The sequence below is a fragment of the Vanacampus margaritifer genome, chromosome 10 (genome assembly GCF_051991255.1).
Source record: "Vanacampus margaritifer isolate UIUO_Vmar chromosome 10, RoL_Vmar_1.0, whole genome shotgun sequence".
Lineage (NCBI taxonomy): Eukaryota > Metazoa > Chordata > Actinopteri > Syngnathiformes > Syngnathidae > Vanacampus > Vanacampus margaritifer.
In genome coordinates this window covers 19,088,464-19,110,161 of record NC_135441.1, presented here as the reverse complement: position 1 = coordinate 19,110,161, position 21,698 = coordinate 19,088,464, and the positions used below count along the sequence as shown (strand labels likewise).

General features: G+C 39.3%; 1 protein-coding gene across 4 annotated transcripts in view; it reads left to right on the top strand.

Moving 5' to 3' along the window:
• Positions 1-21,698, top strand: part of enox2 (ecto-NOX disulfide-thiol exchanger 2) — a 313,782-nt gene that overhangs the window by 33,848 nt on the left and 258,236 nt on the right. For 2 of the 4 annotated variants that reach the window (XM_077577810.1, XM_077577817.1), the window contains one exon: positions 11,713-11,755. The exons of the other annotated variants lie outside the window; for them this stretch is intronic. The gene's annotated coding sequence lies outside the window, so the exon portion shown is untranslated. The remainder of the gene's footprint in view (positions 1-11,712; positions 11,756-21,698) is intronic. 4 annotated transcript variants of the gene reach the window in all.

Here is a 21,698-nt window from a genome sequence, read left to right as displayed (position 1 = left end):
AACACGGACATGATGCTGCTAACGTTAGTTAGCGTGCCTTTTACTGAGTTTTGTTTTTGACCTTCAGGAGAGCTAACGAGAACGTCACAGTGTACACAGTACTCATTGCTTATTTATGCACACAGGCCGCTGTAGAAGAAAGTCAAAATGCAGTGAGACCAAATTTGACTAAATTTCTTGAAGACACAACACAACGCAGAGGAAAGCCACCCCCGAGGGTTTCAGTTACAATTTTAGCTATAGCTTTAAGCTAGCTTATGGTATCCTATTGGGACAAAAGAGCTACTAAAATAGAATATAATAAGTGCCTTTGATTGTCACTATACACAATAAGACTGAGCAGTTCCTTACTACAGGAGATTGACAATTTTACTCAACCAAAAATATCAACTTTGTGCCCAATACTGATCAAATAGCTACTATTGAGATAGAAGGATGTGTGCGTCTTGTGGTTTTTTTTTTTTGCGGGGGGGGGCACCAATTTCCAATGAGATTGCTGTTGCAGCAGGGTGATAAGTTTAGAAAGAGAAAGTCCACCTATAGCCTACTTGTAAAAAGAGTACAGTTGTGCTCCCCCCCCACACTTCAAATTACGATCAATGCGGTAACCATGGTAGTGTTGCAATTGTATTTGTCCAAAATGATTTAACAGCAAATATGGGGGGGAAGAAAAAAAAATAGGTTGTTTTTGTCTAATTCCGAAATGATTGCGGTAGACTACAGGGTAGAGAGACGATTTCTAATGACTGAATGGACGTCATTTCGTTTGTTATATTTCACATAGAGTAACCAGACCTTAACCGATTTTGAGCCTTGTTCTCCGAGTCCCGGCGGAATTCGCCAGCCCAATTCTTTTGTTCAATTTTTGCACTTTTCAAGTTTTTCTCAGTCAGCATCCTCAATTGTTTGGCCCAAGTGTATGTCAGTCACACATTTGTCGTAGAGATTCATACAGTAACCAATTAAAATGAATTTAACTGTAAAATTCCTTCTTATTTACTTTCATATTGACGTTTGCGTTCATGCTCATCTGCATCTAATCGCTAGCAGGAGTGTTTTCGTCATACTAGATCTACTTACGTGTCTAAGAATCATGGGTGGCTGGTCAGACCCTACGCAAGCTGAGCTTTTATGGCGGCAAATTTCCAATGGTACAATGGAAAAAGTTGGATTAGGGCGAGTGCATTGGGTTGTTCAGAGCTGTTGAACTGTAAACCAAGATAGTGTTTATGTAATAACATAAACCACCTGTCACCAGATTGACTAGGGATTACATTTGTTACAAATAGTAACTGGTGAGAATTTTTGTTCATTTAATTTTGAGCAAAATTGTACTGTGTCGGTTTTTAATAAAAACGAAAAATTAAGACCTAAAACGTATCCAAAAAGTTTGCACATAAATTTCCCTTGCCATAAACTACTATGGAAGCATCGTTGCCAAGTTTGCAAAGTGTCTATGGAAATGTTACTGTAATGTGAAGATGAGAAGATACATTCCTCCAACAAACAAATTACTTTTGAGATAAGCGATGCCTCTCAGGAGGTGCAAACGTGAGTAATTTCACGCTAAGTGATTACCAAAATTGCAGCGCGCCACCTGATATGAATAAACACAATGGCAGCTGTGGTACTTAATTGCACATTAAGGGAATAAATATGCCAATAATTTGGGAATTAACAAACCAAAGAGCAATTAAAAACAAGAAAAGAAACATTTGGCTTAGCTGTTTTGAAGCAATTACGTGTACGCTGTCATCCACCACCGTGTTTACCTTCGATTCTGATTTGGCATTTTTTTCTTTTAAATCCACTGTCACTTTACTTTTTAGACGACATCATCCTTCAAAACCCTTGCAGACAGAATGTGTGAATACTAATGAGCGTTAACATCAGAACCCCCTCCCAAAAAAAACCTGTCTGCGATATCATCAAACTCGCCTACGCTCACCTTTTTAAAGTTTTTCTTTCCTTTCCTGGGATGTTTGCAGCTGTCAGCATCCATCTCGGGTAATTCTCTTGTTCGCCGCTCGACAAAAGCGTCACCTTCTGTCGGTACGCTGAGCTCATTGCTGTCAGTCGAGCAGCTGATCGACGTCAACGTTCTCGGCGGAAGCGCAGATCAAAGTTTTTGAGATGGAAGACTGAGGTTTTTGTACACGAGAAAGTTGCTCTGAAGAATTGTGACGCCTGATCCAAACTTGATATGACCAAGAATCAATCATGGACAACCCGCGGAAACTTTGCTTTACCTCACAAGCATCTTGCGTCGAGGCAGATTTTGTACAGTACATTTTTCAACTCCTTTGCTCCCAAAAACATATAAATACGTTCTATTTGAAATGTTTAAGTGTCCCAAAGATGTATTTATACGTGTTTTATGTTTTTATGCTAGAGCATATGAAGGCTTTGATGCAGATTCTGAACTGCAGATAACGGATGAAGAAATGGTAGTAATTACAAAAAGGGCCAGCAGGTGGCAGCAGCATAAAATAGATCAACCAGGGCCATGTTGAAAATTTTTTTTTTTACCCACATTTCTAAACAGATTTGTGAATGATGATGAAATTTAGCTATATTCTAATGCTCATTGCTGCAAAACAGAAACAGATAGAAATCTACTTTTTTCCTGATGAAAGAAGAGACTTAAATCTTTCTTTTGGTATGTTCCATGTTTTTTTTTATTTTTTATTATAGCAATAGACCACAATATTCTGTGGGCCTTGCAAAATCAGTCAAAATCCAGTAAAAGAGCCGGGAGCGAAGGGGGTTGCTTCAGTGAAAATGGCTGGGAGTGAATGAGTTAAGTACAGTTCCGAAGTATTCAACGATTATACTGAAAAAAAAATTGGAGATCCACTGATTTTGAGTCTTCAATTACCATAACATGTAAGCTTTGGAATGTGAGGCAAGGCTGGAAAGCACAGGGAACACATGCAGACTCTACACATGGAGGCTGCAATAGAGATTCGAACCCTAAACAACAGAACTGGCGAGACAGTCGTGCCCTCCAGCATTCTGCCTATTGCGATGTTTTCTTCTGCATAAAAGCTTAACCTAAACTTGCTGACGAGGGGAGTAGACGAAGGAAGAAATCCTCGAAAAGGCAGAGAGATAAGGTCATAGTGAAGTCAAGCTTTTGCACACAGCCTTGTAAAATGACAGCTTTTCTGCTAGAAAAATTGGGAAAAAAATATGATTCAAAATGAAAGTTTATTCCAAGAGACCAAGTTCGGATAAACATGTGGGCAGTGGTTGAACGTTCTGCCTTTTAGCAGACCCGTTGCCAGAAAGTCGGACTTAAGGCGTCATTTGAAATGCCAATTATTATTGACCTACATTTTTTTATTATCTTATACTAAGTTATTTGAGCAGCACTGACACACTCATCAAATTAAACACAGCCAACAGCAAATAAGACCAGTTCTGGCCTACAATACCAGTCCTCATAATTTAAAACAATAAATTAAATAAGCAATGTCATCAAAATCCCAAAAATACTTGAGTATATAGCATGTTAGATATTCAGTAACAGCTAGCTCATAACAGCTAGCTCAGTAGCCCAACTAGTTAGCGCTTGAACCAGGGGCGTCGGTAAGGTCGTCTGATAGCTACTGGTAGGATTAAGGAATAAAGGTGCTTATTATTTACAGTATATAGTAGGGGAGAGTTGTTTTTTTTAAAAACTTATTTTGGTGGTGTATTGTAAAATTACGACTTACCTGACCTAGTAGTAATTAAAAACTATTTTTTCTTGGTAGGCCAAACAAACAAACAAAGCTATTATTTGTACTACCTCGTTAAACGGGGTTTCCAAGCATGTGATATTTTTGACATAATAAACCCCAAATACCATGTTAATAATATGCAAATGCTATCTTACCCTGTTTCTGTGCCTTAACTTCTGGACACTGCAGCGTTCTACTCCGCAATCTCCAATTTGCTGCAGCTGTCCTTAGTCTCCTCTCAGATAGATTAAACATTGTCTCCTTAGATGCCACGACGTAGACACCAGAGACTCTTATTGTTTATTTTTTTCTGCTAGCGTGTCTCTCTCCAATTGATGTGTTCAATGCCACATTGGTTTCCCCACTAGCATTAGCATATTCTCATCTGGGGCATTTTCTTTTCTGGTAAATGATGTGTGTAAACATGTACACTTGCTCATTGGTTCTTGTTAAAATCATGTGAACAGCAGGAATGCGGCACACATTTGCCGTCCATTTGAGTCAATTTGTGTTTTGCCTGATTATGTAAATGATACATTCATCCCTAGGAAGCGCATTAAGGGTTCACTGGAAGACATCAAAAGATAACACATTTACTTTCTGAACATAATTTCCCTGTAGAACTGTTCGCCTTCTGTTTTTGACGTACATACCAAAGCATTATATGCACAAAAGAATGAGCGCATTAAGACTTCTCCTTTGGTGTTTGAAAATATCACATAAGTCAGTGTCCTTGCAGTCTCAATTCAGTCTCAACAACAAATCAAAGATAATGTGTTTCAGAGATGTATTATGAAGAGATGTCAACACAGATTTGCTCCCACCATTCATTTCTCAATACATGACATGATACCAGGAGACCGTTCAAAGTTGTATTGTAATGTTACATTCCATAACAATTTTCATTTCTTCCATCAGTGTTATCCTCAAAACACATTTATTTGATGGGAAATCATTGACTCACTGACAGTAGCTTAAGGCAAGAAAGACATGGAGGCAGTGAAAATTAAAATATTAGACTGGACCACATTTTGCTTACCTGCTGTTTTATTTTTCTATGATGGAATGCACATGTATGTTTGATTAACAGTAGCTCGTACCAGATCAGTCGCTCTCTATGCCTGGAGAAAATTGGCAACACAAAACAAGGTGCCTTGGGTAGTTTTCTTCCATTATATCATCATATATATTGTATAAACTTGTTGCAATGTCTTAATTATGTGGCTTAGTCTTTTTTATTCGTTTTTTTTTTCCAGATTCATACTGTGCCTCCCTTTAAAGGGGTAGGCTTCCCGTTTTGTCTCCCCTTGTTGTTCATTGTTGTTTTCACATTTCTTTGAATTGCTCTTTCAGGGCTCAATAAAGTCATCTGAATCTGAATAGCGAGGGAAAAGATGAACAAACTATTGTTTGAAACTCCTTCACAGAATGTTCATTTTCACTGTGTAGTTTATCTTCGAGACTATTTGCAACAGTCGTCCTTTGTCATCAGGTTGGAACGTTGGCCATGTGTGATCTCACTGTCATCACACGAATGAGCCGCTTCCTGCTCGCTGAACGATGACATCCAACATAGTCGACGACAGTCAGGCTTGTGGCAAAAATGATATTAGTGGTAAAAGGCTCCGAGGCGCTGTCTGTCCGCTGACTGATCACCCGTGCCGGCGACCATCGTTCGCATTCGTCCGACTAACCGTCTAATGGTAGCTTTAGAATCATCCTATTGTCATCTGACATCAGCTCATGTCTGAAGAACGCAGTTAGAATACCTTGAAAAGTCGCCAGTGGTCAAGCAACGGAATGGACGCAGTGGGTGAGGCAGACGCTTGGCTCCAGATTTAAGCTGGCAATCGAGCATCTTAATGATGTTGAACGACAGATGACCACCAGCAGCTGAACCGCCGCAGGGCTTCCTCAGCACTTCTTTTATATTTAGCAGCAGCACGGAGCAAAAGTCTTAGGACATCATTAAATCGGTTTTAGCAATACTATCATCGAAGGCTTCTCCATAAGGGGTCACCACAGCAAGTCATGTCTCCATTATTTTCGGCTCAGGTTTAAAAAGGATGCTGTTCTTGACGTACGGAAAGCCTCTCATTAATCTTGGCTTGGGATAGGGAACTGGAGATTTTCAATGTCAGGCGTGTTTTGACATTGGTCAGTGGTGAGATAATTTAGAGGTTTTTGTTCAATTTAGATACAGTGGCTAAATAACTTATTTTCTTTACGGAGCAGTTTTGCTAATAAATTACTTAATTTGAAGAGTAACTTTCCAATTTGTGGAGCAATTTTTTGAAAAATTCCACATACCCGAAAAAAGGGTTTTATTAATATAAATATGACAATAGAATGAATGAACAATTAAGCTCTTAATTCCGGTGTTACACGATTACAGGGAACCCTAGAGTTCCGACGTACTCAAACTACCACTACTACTTTACTATTACTAGCACCTTCTTTTTCATTAACATTTCTCACAGTGATCATGCCATTTTAAAGTTGTGTTGGGCGTCCATCGGGCAGGTTGGCTCGCATCATGCGCATCACATTTCCATGTTTAAATTTACAAGCTCTGCTTTGACAGCCATGGTCAGCAATAAATGTCTGTGCGGAAACACAAAATATTGTTTCCGGCAACTTCCGGGTGGCGTAAATACGTTTTAAAAAATTACTGTACAAAGTATTTTTATGTAAATTTCGACTTTAGCGGTGAAATCCGAATTACACGGAAATTCGGGCTAGGTTGCCAAGTAGGAGCTGAACTCGTTTGTATCTCAAGGACTCACTATACATGCAAATCTTTGGCCAGCTTAGCAATTAGCAGTGCTTCTCCGTCTTTCGGCGTTATCCCTTCTTGACGATACTTGTGGCCTATTTGTCGCCAAGGAGGCGATGATTACTGACTTAAGAGCGATTCCACAATGTTTTTAACTGGACCAGTAGCCATCCAGAGCTAGTTGCTAGCTAGCTAGCTGTGGCGTAAGTAGCGATATGTGTGCCTCAATCTCCGACAAAATGCTAATTTGGACTCTGATGTGAAATTGCTTATTTCGAGCCTTGTATTTGTATAGTAAATTATTTTTTGGACAAAGTGGATATTTTCCCAGGGGACACCTGATGATATTTGCTGGCACACTAATGTGAATTACCTACCCCAAGTTTGTGAGTAGAAACCAGAACCTTAAACAATTTCCCTTTCTGATTTTCCTACTTTTTCTGCACGTAGAGTGTGAAGCCATGAAATGCTTACTTTTGCATCAAGGGATTCACGGCCATAGTGCCTTGCACAGTTTGCGCTTGAAGCTTTCCAAAATGGGCAGAGCAAGAGTCAGGTTTCTGTTGACAGACAAGCCAACTGCTGTTGTTCACTTGGTCTGTTTCCACAGAGATTTGATTGAAGAAAAATGGAGGTTCTCAGCTGTGCCGCCTGTCAGCGCGATGTTGCGGGCATGTGGTAAGGCTGGAAAAGAACCCACCCCACTCACCCCCCCCACACACACACATTCACATAGCACAACACACACACCTACACCGGCTTTGTTGCGCTCCTATCGCACTGGGCCACATGCACTTTTGTGTGCAAACATAAAAAGAGCTGCAAATCTTCAGTGCTGCTTGAGACGACTTATCACGCTGATAGCTTTCTGTGAAAATGGGCTCAGAGAAGTGAAACCACTCCGAGTGCAGACGCTGTTGTTGCTCTTGTTTTCTCGGTAACACGGTTGGACTGAGACACCGTTGCAGATTTTGTTGATCGAATGAAACTGCTGGCATGACACTGATACAGATGTGCATTCGTAGCAAAACTGGAGATGAAGAAAGTCTTGGCGCAACGCCCTGAAAGAACAACAAGTCGTGGCAATGTGTTTTGTGCTACAATATGTTCTATATTACTAGAATAAACAAAGGAAACAATTCCTTACTCGGAAAAAGGGAGCGCTTGTATAGAGGTACAAGGTTGTTGGCAGCTTCTGTCACACTTGTGATGACAAACATATGAGCCACATGCTGCTTCACCAAGACATTTTAGACTGCTGGATTTAGTAGGATCTGGTCTTCACTTGCCCCTATTAGCATTTAAGCATTAAAGTTCCTTTTATTCCCCCATCCTCTGTTTGTTTCGTCCTGTCCGTCCACACCAGATCATGTTTACACACGCAGTTAAACAAGAACAAAGTGCACTGGGGGCCACCAACACATCATTAGTATTCATTACATCCGCGACAAGGGGACAATTCCTCCTGCTGTCATTCCCACAGGCCTCCGGGAATTCACTGAAGGTTAATTTATTTAAGTCCCCCCCACCCTCATCCACTCATCTCTCTTCCATTAAACTCTACTAATACATCTTTGCTTTGCCATGTAATCTGTTTCCTACTGTCAGAGGCCTCGGCATACGTGCTGGCACACTGCAAAAAACGCAATCCGAGCAAATATCTCAAATCTGCGTCAGAAAGAAGGGCCTTTTTCGCAATATTTTTGTACTACAGAGTGAATGCTCATATGGTGAATACCACTCCACAAAAAAGTGGTATCGAGCATCCCTAATAATTATGATCATAATTTAAAAGCCTCTATTTTGAAAAGACTAGAAGACCACCTGAAGCCATGTGTTGCACCATTACGGCTGCGTTGCATAGAAGCTGCCACAATAATAGTGATTTAAGTGGTTTGCAGGCTACTGCTGTTGCTGGAAACAACTTGTGTACAAATTTTTTCCCTCATTTTTTTGTGTGTTCGACACGACATTTTGGAGAGCTGAAGCTGTTTGGTTTGTCAGTGTTTTCTCTATTATAGTAATTAACACCAGGAAACTCCATTAGTTGTTTATCGCAAGGGGAATGCAGTACACAAAATGTTAAATTGGTGCAGTTGTAAGTTAAGGTACCACTGTTGACTCTAAAAACCCATAAAAACAATCACTTGGGGGAGAAGAAATCTGTGATTTGCTGTTTTCTCGTCACACTTGTTAGTATAAGATGCTTCATGCGGCTACTGTATGTAGTTCCCTCATCTGTAGCAAGCCAACAGCTCCCATGGTTCAAGTCAGGCCTCATTTATTCACCTGGCACGTTCTCATCAACATTCCCATCCTTCCTCCTCCTCGTCCTGCGCCCGTGGCTTCTCATGCCAACGCCTTCCCGCTGGGGGTTTGCTGTCGGCGGCACCCTCCATTGATTCCGTCCCGTCTGCGGCATGAGGAGACCTCCGCCTGAGTCGGCCCAATTCGCCGTTCCTCCGCCCTTCAATGGCTTAGCTGCGGGTCTCCCACAGTTCACATGCTACGGATGATGATTTCTCGGAGCTTGGAGGAATCCACAATAGTGTGTGGTAGAATAAAAACACAACATTTAAATGCAGGGTATCTTACTCTTGGTGGCAACACCTTCACAAGCACTGTTGGAAGATGGATGAGAAGAATGTCAAAGTATTCCCAATATAGTGCTTAAAGCTATTGTCATATTCAGGAATTAGTCCTTTTTTTTTTTAAACAAAACTTCCATTATTTGCTGATGAACTATACTATATGATACTATACAATAAACCAATTAAAATAAATCTAACTGTTAAATTCCTTTCTATTTAGCCTACTGTACTTCCAAATTCACATTTACGTTCTCATTCGCATCTCATTTGTAGCAGAACAGACTTACAAAGAGCAGCACGGACTTACATATGAACGGACTGCCAGTGCCGCTTACTCGCCGTCGGGAGAAGTGAAGCTACGGAAGTGCTTTGGCGGCCATCTTACGTTGCCACTTTCTCTTTGCTCATAGCTTGAATACATTGATTTCAGTGTCACAGTTTATGGCGTACGATTGCACCAATAAGTCATATGTAATGCTGCATTCGAGGAAAGTGGGAAGTCGGGCTTTTCTGACTACAAACCAGGATGTGTGTACGGGAACGCCCCCTTGAACTCGGAAATCTCACTTGTGAAGTCAGGAAAAAAAAGGACCCTGACTTCATTGACCGGCTACAATATGACGTCACTCCCCTATGGAAACACACATGAATGCTAAAACACAATTTACTTGAGTATAAAACTAGATAGCCTTCTTTATTCATAGATATTCAACATAACTTCACGTAACACAACATATGTGACAGTATGCCACTATTTCCCTGCATAAAATTATACGGTGAACTACTGAACTGTATGGAATGCTTATGAAATAAGATAAATACATAAATGAAGCAAAATTGCAAGAAGGCATGTTTTCTGGAGGTCAAAATGCGTTTTGAGGACCAAAACAAAAAAACAATTTATCACTATCCACCATTTTGGTTGTTTACTTTCGACACAAACGTTTTCAGGTCGGAGCTAGGAAAAGCCAATTGAGATAATTCCGACTTCTGACCTTCCTTGCATGCAGCATAAGTAGCGTAGCAGGCGGCGACCGGAACTACAACTACTTCCTGCTTTCGCATCTAAGAATCATGAGAAACGTCTTACTATGCACTTCGATTGTGAGACGCTACAACACAAGCTGAGCTCCACCCTCCCCACACCCGCTTCCTTTTCGAAGATTGTATAGTGAGGAAATTTGGTGAAATTTAAGTATCCCGCTTTTTCATTTTGAAAATCTGGTCACCCTGCATTACACTTAAACTACAAACTAATGAAGACACCAACAAAGAGAAAATCACGGAGTAGTAAATGGACTGCTTTTTATATAGAGCTTTAACTAAAGCTTACCCAGTTAAATATTACACTTTAGCTACAAACTAAAGAAAACACCGACAAAGATATCAGAATATCGGAATGAAGCTCGACAGATTACATGCTAAATGCTACAGTATCATAATTTATCCCATGTGTCAAACTGACCAAGCTCCACTTTGAAAAGTAACCATAGCACAGATGCTAACACTAATGTGTGAATAGAGGTTTAAATGTTCTTGTTCTAAGACTACAATGCCGAAACAATGCAATCGTATCCCTTTATTAAAGTCTGGTGCAATAATTAGCCCTCCTACTGTTGTTTTCAAGAGCCCTCCAGCTGACCTCAGGGCCCTTGACGCTCTCCCAACGGGCTAACGGAGGATTATCTCCCTGTCAGCAGCCTGTCCGTTTGTCCCTCTCTCACACGTGTGTCAAGCGCTGCCAACTGTTATGTACACTCCTCGCTCGGCACCTCGGCGACGCTGTCAACAACTCATCACGAGACGCTGCTGATTGTGGCTAATTGTCGCATGCCAGTGTTGGCAAGGCTAGAAGGTCACCGACTTCTGCCAACATTTTTGAATACTGATAAAACAAAATAACACACATCCATATACGAACACTACTCTGTGTGTGTGGGAGACTTAAAGTTTAAATACACTTTATGAAGCCATTTATTTCTTTACATTCTCAGTTGATAAGTGTGCTATTTTTCTTTGGATGGTGTTTTTTTGTTGGCGGGAATGGTTGAATAGCATTTCATTTCATTTCAAACTTGATAAACTTGGTCATGTAACAAGTTAAACTTCTAAATTAAGGTACTGTTGTGTTTTAGTTTGTTTATAACAGTGGTTAACTCCTCTGTACACAAGCCTGGCAGTTAAGAATTAAAGTGCTTTGTCGACAGCTGTCCGTGATGATTGACTCATAGCTTAGCGCTATGTGGCTATTACCGAGAGGAGGTTAAATCGACTCACAACGTTACTGACAGCTAAAGGTCCACAGTGCCATTGAGTTTTATGGGTTATATTTCCAACCGCTGTTGAGTGGTTTCATCAGACTATAGAAGCAGCTACCTTAGTATCATGATTCTAAAAAAAAAAAAAAAAAATCTATTCAGACATGACTCCTGTCCTCATTGGTTCAGTTTGCTGTCTATATTGTAAATGCATTAATGGGATGCGCCCTCTCTATTGTGAGACAGTAAAATGGAGGAATACAATAATTAAGGAGCAACACAAAAGTCACTGAAATATATATTATTCAGGTCAACTTTCATAATACAGCACTTGGCAATCATTGTGTCTTCTGTCCCTTCAGGGCCACCATACATGCAGAGGTTGGCCCAAAACGTTTTTTTAAGGTAAGCCATTGGATTGGAATGCTGCAACTGTATTATTGCACCTTTCCCCAGCGGCTGGACAAATGGCATTAGAATTGATGGCCATATTTGTCCCAGCAAAGAAACCATTCAACCTTTCAAGAGAAAAAAAAGAAAAAAGCATTACGCCGGCAAATGAGAGTGATAATCAGCCCCAGCCATAGATTCCAATTCATCATCAGTCAGCCAGAGTGCATTTAGTGAACAATACACACACAGAACCTTGAAACACATATTTTGTCCGCCTCCAGTCATCTCGGCTTGATCTCTGGGCGCAAGTGATTGAGGAGTGAAATGTTAATAGCTTTTCTTAAGGCTTGTCAACTGTTTGGCACTAGTGCTGAAACGCGCTTGGTTAGTAGTGGACATACTGAACACACTGGGCTCCATATTGGCCATTTGTGTTCATGTTTTTTTTTGTAACCATTTTTAGCTGTATTCATGCAAATGTAATGGAACTTCTCAAGCGTGTGGAATTTGTTCTGATTTGGTAATTTCCAGCTTCAGCTCTTTTAATATATCAATTATATACTGCTTACATTAAATTGCTCTAGCGTAGTAACTTTTGGCCAATTAAAACCAGCGAAAGTTGTTGCTGTTGCTTTTTAACATCAACATTGTGTGTGAAGATTCAGTGAAAAAAAAATACATTTAATATTTTCTAGGAGATTGCATCATTGATCAAATTCTGGACATGGTAGCAATTTCATATTATGATTACTGAAGTCCAGATTAAATGAATGATTATTTGATCATTTTGATTTGAAGAAGTGGAGCTATCCTCTACGGACCATGGGGAAGAATTCAAAGTATTTACTATTTGAAGAAGTAAAAAAAAAAAAAAAAGAACATACACATAGACAGCAGTAACTGTCATATTTTTATGAAGAAATGTTGACGCTACAATGAACTTTTTACTAAATAAAAAAAATAATATAATGAAAACAAAGTTTTATTATAACCAAACTTACTGGTTAATTATAGAAAAAGTCCACCAGCTCCTTTCTAATCTTGGAAGGATTTATGTGACCTGTATCATGCATTCTAGTCGCGCAATTTTTTTTGCAGCAACTTTTTATTATGATGAAACGACCCGCCTGACACCTGCACATGCTCAGCTTTTCTAATGCCTATATAAAAAAAAAAATCGCCAAACCCCACCCCGCCACCTCTGCACCCATCAGTGCTATTAGCTTGAAAACACCACTCACACTCGTTGCAATTACAATTGGCCAGCCCAAAGGTCGTTTTTACCTCACGCTGCCATGCTGCGTCATACTGGAATCAATTAACAGCACTAATGGGTGTGCCATTTTCATTTTCATTTGTGCTTAAATGTGCCCAAGCCTCAGGCAGCATACATTTAGCAAATCAGAAAAATTGTTCAAGCAGGCTGAATCAATAGTGAAATTGAGCTGTAGAGTGGGCTAATTCAATTTTTGTCATTTTGCAACACAGTGTTTTAAATAAAAAGAAGAAATATTTACCCAAATGGGTCAACTGAAACGTTTTCAGAGTTATGAACGTTAATGACCTCAGAAAAGTGCTGGGTGCAAAGTCAAGAATACATTAATTTGTTTTGGGTTTTTTTAATGAAAAAAAGCCATATTACACCAAAAATAATTGTCATTTACAAGCATAAAATACACAAAAAAACTAACAATAATTTTTTAGATATATATTTTGTAGGAGAAACTAAAATGCAAGATTTAAGTTGATTGTATTGAAAAAAAAAATGCTTATTAACCACATAAAAAAAATCCCACTGCAAAAAGTTATATTTTTCTTCCACAGGAACTAATAATGTTGTGAGAAAGAAGTTTTGTGGGAAACTAACTGAGAAACTTGTTTTTAACTGTATGACAATAAACTAAAAAAATCACATTATTAGAATAAAATTGTCCTATAGGGAAAATAATCATTTTATAAGATTAAATGTGTGTTTTAATTTACATCCAAACACACCCAAATCTTGTAATTTACAGTTATTGTTGAAAAATTTGAGTAAAAGTTGTACAGTATTTTACGAGATTTTCATTATTTTGTGAAAATCACGTATTATCATTCATTCATTCATATCATTCTGTCATATAATTCATCCTATGACCTATTTATATTTATTTTTTCCAGGTTCATGCTCCCCCCACTCATTATTACCCCCACAAAAACAAAATATTATGAGAGTAATTCTTAAACCAAAAAAAAATCGGAATATTGTGTTATATATACCCAAACCTTGTCAAACCTAGAGTAAAAAATAAATTTCATCAAAGCCATAATATTTACAAGTCCCTTTTTTTAATCAGAAACAATATGCATTATTACAAGAAAAAAAGTATGTTTAAATAATAAAGAATAAAAGGAAAAAAAAGAAAAGAAAAAACTTTTCTTTTTAAAACCTGGTTCTTCCATTGGCTTTCATTAGACAATGTATTTGTTAATGGATGTCCCAATAGGAAGTGTGAGAATAAGTAGGAGAATCTCATACAGTATAGGATGTGAAGGGACTCTACAAAACAAACAGTCTCTTCAGTGATACATATTGTTTTGGCTCAATCGCATTGATGTTCCCATTGTAATTCATTTGGAAGACCACCGTATGTCGTAACATGTAGTTGACGATTCTTCTTCTTCCCTGCTTGCGATCCACAAGCGGCTCCAGATGTCCAATAAGCTTGCATGCCCATTAAGCGAGGAGCAGGACATGTTGGGTAAACACGGTCGAGGCCTTAGCCTGTTAATGGCCGCCGGTTCTCTCCATGTCGCCACACCGCCATTAATTATCCGCTCCTCTAGCAGGGACGATTAGATGGGACAACGCAAAACAACAAAACACAAGTGGCGGGCCAGCACGGCCTGTTGTCTGGAAGTCTGCCGACTTTTGAGTAAAGAGTAAAGAGTAAAGTATATGCTCCTCAATGATGGAAATTTGGTGACATCTTTAGATATTTATCCAGCAAATAAAAATAAGTAGAGCTCGACCGATTAATCAGCTTTATTTGACTCTGCAAAAAAAAAACAATTGGGGGAAATTGATTTTACAAAAACCGAGACCAAGAACAAAAGCAGTGAGACTTGCACCCAAATCCATGTTCCCTAATAGTGTCAAGGGCAGCCAACGAGGTCCAGATGGATTCAAAGCTTCTGCTTCTTACGACGGAAAACATTTTCTTTTTCGTTTAAAATAGCTTACCTTAACTAGAATTCCACGTCACATTGTGGCCAAAGGTAGAGTTTGGGCCGGTTATTGTGCCTTTTTAGTGACTTAAATAGTCAATCATTGTCGTGGTGAGGCTCCTTGCTAACATGCTAAGCTAGTGAGCTAGATGGGGGAGACGGTCCCTTCGTTTGATGCCGTGAGAGGTGGCAGAAAACTAATGGCATATGCCACACATGAGCTGTTGTTGTTCTTCTTCCTCTTTCTTTTGGCGGTTAGTAAGTACATTTGGTGCATGACGTGCATTACTGCCACCTTCTGAAATACACTGAGTGCAAAGTGGCTAATATGACTGAACAAGATTGTTTGACATTAAGGTTTATATTGCACCAAATATGTTTCTACTTTACAGGGCAAAGGCTCCTTACTTCACTTTGGCACTAAGATGGTGCCAAAGGAATATACTATAGCCGACAGTAACAAAAGGGAATGGAATGGAAGGGAATGGAAGATAGGTTAAAAATAAATAAAACGGAGGTTGTGAGTAGCCAATTTCAAATACTGTATATACACGAGGCAACGCTGTAATGACTCGACTTGCTTGATTTTTGCCTCAGTAACTTGGGACTTTCTTGACACATTAAGACTTGCGACTCTCTTGCACAGATGTGACTTACGACCACCTCTGGTATTGATACCCGCAGTCAATATAATGTGCGGAAATAAACAAGGCTAACATTTATTGTATCAACAATGTCATAAATCACTGAGGCTGTGCTGGTCTCTAAGCAACACTATGTGGATGTCCACTCAATACCTTCCCTCCGCTCTTGAATGCAACATTGGACTTTACACACTAATCTATTCTCACCGTAAAAAGGGAATGAGGAGCTTTTATTCACTGGCTGCTGTTGTTTACGCTGCAACTTATTAAAAAAAAAAAGAATTGAAAACATTGAAACCTCGAATGTTCTTATTTAACAGCAAAAATTTGCTTGATTGTTGCATTATTTAAAAAAAATAGTATTGAAATTGAAACGGCCATTGCCAGTGAAAAAGTGTGATGTTCACTACACTCCTGACTACTAATAGTAGTAAACGGATACATTTAATTCCCACTATTTCCTATTGAAAAAATGGTTGCAAATAAGTAGTAAAGACATATCCCCATAAATGTATTCAATTACTTCCTATTAAGTAGATTATTTCGTGATTGTCGTTAAGAAATAAACTGGTAAAGAACAATTAAGGAGGAATTAGTATGGATGTGACTATCCAAGTGTTTAAAGCAGGAAATAGGCCTTACGCACTCTGTACACGCGGCACACATCAACAGTGGACATGAGCAGCTCACGCGACGTTTGCTCTTTCATAAATCAACCCAGCAACAGCGGACATATTGGGCTGGCCTTCAGAAAGCAAATTTCTCATTCAAGTTGTTGAGCAAATGTGGCACATCCACAACATGCACGCCGACTACACACATTGTGCTGATTTATGGCCATGATGCAGTGGACACAGCCAAATAAAATATGTAGCAATGGACATGAGGCATTTATCTCCGAGCTGTCAAAAAGCAATCTGAGCTGCAAGGACAGGCAGAAATTAGAAAAAGGAGCAAACATAGCAGCAAGGAAACAAAAGAAATGCCGTGCTATTTTCCACCATTGTTACAACTGCCGAGCATTGGTCGGATCCGCTATGCCACGCCCTGAAACACAACCGGCCAATCATAGCATAGATGTACTGGCAACACTCTATTAAATACAATATTACATCAATACATTGATTTTTCCATAGCATTTTTGCTCATTAGGGTGGCAGGTGTACTCGAGCGAGAGGTCGGGTACACCCAGGACTAACCGCCAGTCAGTCGCAGGGCACCAGCGATTGGAAAAACAACTTTTTACAGTCACATTGTGGATTCCAGCTGAGTGCTCCCATCGGGTTGTTTTGCCAAACTCTGGCGTGGTTTTTACTTTCTGGACCTGGATTTGCCACCTCTGATGATAGAAGGGGTTTAGCAGTTCTGTCAGAATGTTCATCTAAGGAAAATGGTTGATGATCATCTGATATTCCTTAAGACCGCTCTTGCTTTGCCAGTTCTTACTCTTAGGTCTGCGACTGTCCATCCTGTTTTGCTTTGGTTGTTTGAATGTAAAGGCCAATTTGTGTTGCATCTTTCTCGACCCGCTTCTGCTGTTGTCTATAAGAGAACAGAGCGAGATCATCAGTAAAATTCAAATCATCGACAGTAGTTGTCCCCAGAGACCATTGGTCATTGTTTCTCCATCCCTTGGTTAATATTCTCATTATCCGGTCGATAGCAAGACAACAAACAGCCCATGTCTAACACCAGTCCTAACCGGAGAGGTATCAGTCTGTTGTCCGTAGACAGCACGGCACTTCATAGCCCAAAGTGAGTTCTTAATGATCTTTGTGATTTTGTCCGGCTGAGTCAAGATTCAAGATGACTACAATAATGATCCGCCCCACTGATAAATTGTAGGTTGTACCAGAAGAAAGCTGGCAGGACTTTTGTTTGTGTTATCAATAAAGAAACTTAACTGACTTTCACTGTCTTGTGAAAATGATACCTATCATGTGCTCGGACAATAAAAGCAAACGAGAAGTTCCCCCTCCACTTTTGATTAACAGTTCAACCTGGGTGGAAGTCTTTCCTGGTTCGTCATCGCTTGCAACAGGCTGTAAGTTTGACTTTGGCATGAGACCGTGTCAGACTGCAGCCTGATTACCAACATGTCCAATCCATCTGTAGTCCATTACTCCATTCAGTCTATTGCTTCATTTAAACACTTGCTAATTTTTATGGGGAGAAAAAAATTACTGGAGGCTTGTCATTCCGGGATCGGAGCCACGGGCATCCATGTCGTTATAGCAGCACTGCAGTCCAGAGTGCAGACTAACACACTGCTGGCACATTTCAGCCAAGCATATGGACTCTCGACGGGGACTCAATAAAACAGACTGCTGCGATTGCCCCCTTTGCACATGCAAAACAATTAATCCTCATTTTTTCTGCGTGGTGCTGAATGTTACTTGGACGTCCGTCAGCAGCACAGTGAGGTACCGCAAAGACGGGAAAACACTGAAGCTGAACTCACCGCTTTGGTTTGTTCCTGTTAACCCTGGTGAGGGACAACATTACAACACAGGAAAATGATCAAACAATTAAAGTTTTCACATTACATTGGCTGAGCACTTCCCTTCAGTTTGTGTTTTGAGTAAAATATTAATGTTGCAAGCATCCTTTTTCAACGTGAATCCTCAAAATGATCATCTGTCCACATGAGATTTAATTAATTATCGCCCATCTGTCTGTGATACCGAAATTCCAATTGGGGCTTATACAAGATGAATTCGAGACTATTCTGTTCATCATTTTAGAGACATGTACACCCAGTATTGTGTGGATCAGAAAACTGGATCAAATATTGATCTAAGTAAGTACTGTTTGTAGATTATTATTATTATTATTTTTTTTTTTTTAAATTTTATTTTATTTTATTTTTTTAAATATATATATACATATATATATATATATATATATATATACACACATATATATATATATATATATATATATATTTTTTTTTTGTATGTGGGTGAGTATGTGTATGTGCGTGTGTGTGCGTGCGTGCAAGCGTGTGTGTATTCATCAGTTCACCTAAAGCCCATTAAAAAAAAAAAACATACTAATAATATAATATAATAATAAATCGCCAAATGCAGAAACATCAATGTAAGTTATCACGATGTAGTGGCTCTCGCTAACAGACAGAATTAAGTAACCAGAATTAGGTTAAAAAATTCTATATACGTAGACCATGTTTCTATAAATTTTGATATTTGGTTTTTATTTGAGGCAGATATTTTTTCCATTAAAATGTGATTTATGAGGAGGTTAGACCATTGGTCGATATTCAGAGTTTGTTTATTTTTCCAGTTAACAAGAATTGTTTTTTTAGCGATAGTAAGGGCTACAAGTGTAGATTGAAATTGTTTATGTGGTAAGTCAGTTGTTGTTAGGTCACCTAGCAAACACAAGTTTGGAGATAAAGGTATCCTACAGTCCAAAATAGCGGAAAGTTTTTCTAAGACTTTAGTCCAGAAATACATAACCGGAGTACATAACCATAAAGCATGAACATAAGTGTCTGTAGTGTTTTGTAAACATTGGAGACAAATGTCGGAGTCTGAGAGTCCCATTTTCTTCATCATATATTGAGTAATGTATGTTCTGTGAATAAATTTATATTGGATATGTTGTAAATTTGTGTGTTTTGTCATTTTAAATGCGTTTTCACAAACTTGAATCCAAAAGTCAGATTCCGGTTTTATAGACAAGTCTGTCTCCCATTTCGAGATGGGTAAAGACATTTTATCAGTATATGAAAGTAGCTTCTATATTTTTGAAAGTTTTTTTGTTGTTGTCGGAGAAAGCTTGTTAATATCTTTAGCTAAAACAGGCGGTTGGAGCGTACCCCGAAGTGTTGGAATTTTTTTCTTTATCATATTTTTAACTTGTAGATAATATAAAAAATTTCCGTTTTTTATATTGTATTTTTGGAGCAAGGATGTATATGATATAAACATATTGTAGATTATTAATAATAATCGCCCCCCCCTCTTAAGTCTGATGTCTGTGGACAGGATCCCATTCCCCCCTCCTCATCTGGAGAACATTTATTAGAAAATGTATTTATTATTTTAAAATGCTGGATCATGGTTAGGAACATGCTGATGCCTGCCATTGGAGGAGCTCTGCCTACCCCAAAACTGTGTCGAGGTGCGTCAAAGAGAACTTTACTTAGTTAAAGGTACATTTGTGTGAAGAGAAGTAGCCGTCTATACTGATCTCACACTTGAAAGCTCTTTTTGAAATGTTACACCAGCGCTTCCTCGGCAAAGCCGAGCACGCTCCATTACCCAAGAAGGCTGGGAAAATAGACATCCAACACACTTTTTTCACTGTGATGTGCTACGGTATAGAGCTTTTTTTTTTTTTTTAGCACATACAGTAAATCCTTCATCGGCTCGCAGATATGTAAATGTTTATGAAAAGATCGGCACAGGGAGACTCTTTCACGGCAAGGATGTTTACCGCAAACAAGGACAAACATTCCAATATTGGATTCCCAGAAATGCCCTCTCGGGGTAAATGGGAAAACAAGCAAGCTGCCCTGAGGTTTTTCCGTGTTTGAGTAATTCCAGAATAAATGAAGCTTCCACCCTGAAGTGGTTACCGCGGGGAGAAAAGACACTCTTGTTCACTGAAGCATATTTAAGTGATGTTCTTCATTCAATGCCAAATTGCCCCAAAGGGCCGGTTTCATCCAGCACGGAATGTTTAGCCCCCAAAAAGTCTGCATCCTGTCCACAACATGTTTTTTAATTTATTATAGTTTTGTTTGTTTATGTTACGCAACCTCGAACGTCCCCATTTCTCCAAAAACTGTCACCATGCCGCCCTGAAGGCCTCCAGTGTCTAGGATGTTGAGACGTCTCAATGGAAGTTGATATTTTTTTTCTTCCGGGTCCAAACCAGTGAACCGCATCTACATCAAATCTCAAACATGTCAATACCTCTTGGAAAAGAACAAATTACATGATAAAATACTAGCAAGTAAGAATGGAGTATTACCACATTTTGCCATAGCATAGAATGTTGTGGCTCTGACAACTGATATATTGGGAGAAAACAATCTACACACATACACACAAAAAATACACTTCAGTGCATATAATGTAAAGCTGATACGTACTTTGAGGAATTCCTCCATTGGAATTTGCCCAAAAGTGCCCCATTGGGAAGCAGCAATCCTAGCCAGATGGACTTTGTGAAAGTGAGCAGCTTTCAAAGGTTTGCCATGAAAAAGAGGGTGGAAAAAATTACCATCCATCCATTTTCTGAACCGCTTATTCCTCACAAGGGTCGCGGGGGGTGCTGGAGCCTATCCCAGTTGGCTTTGGGCAGGAGGCGGGGTACACCCTGAACTGGTTGCCAGCCATGGGCAAATCTTTTACCAAGCGTCACAAAAAAGTTGATCATAACATGATGTGCAAAATAATTCTCAAAGACCCATGACTAAAATTGAACAAGAATTCAGCCATTAAATTTGAAGCAGTCATTTTGTGTGACTTCCAGGACTCGTACTTTGACAAACTAGGGAAATAATTAATTCAATCAGAAACATGAAAGATAGATGACACACGTTTCTAGAGCCTTTTTGCTTCCATAAAAATCCTTTCTATTTTGTTTTAAACTTCACTCTCACTTGGCAAACCCAAACGCTGCAAGCGGTAGAAACGCTGCTCGGAGTGTTGGAATTATGTAACAGCACTCTCTTCGCACACAAAACAATTTGGCAAACAATTGTTTTTGCGGGTGTGACTAGTGTACTTCCAGAGGCAAAAGATAGATGACAAGCGAACATAGATTGCAGACTTGAACCTCCACGAAACCAACGCTTGTTCCAAAACGGAGATTTAAAAAAACAAACATTTTTTTACAGGTGTTCGTCCTCAACAAAACACGTGGATTCCACGCCAAAAGACGCACTTACACGTCCAAGAACCTCATTATGGAAATGTAATCCTCAGGGATATAATTTGATTACAGCTCTGCTTTTTAATAAGCCTTTTTTAGTGGTGAGATATTCTGCTTCAGCTTAAAATAATTAGGCACTGCCTTCAGGCAGAGCTTCTTCAACTTGAGAGCGACTCTGTGCTGACACACAAAAAGCA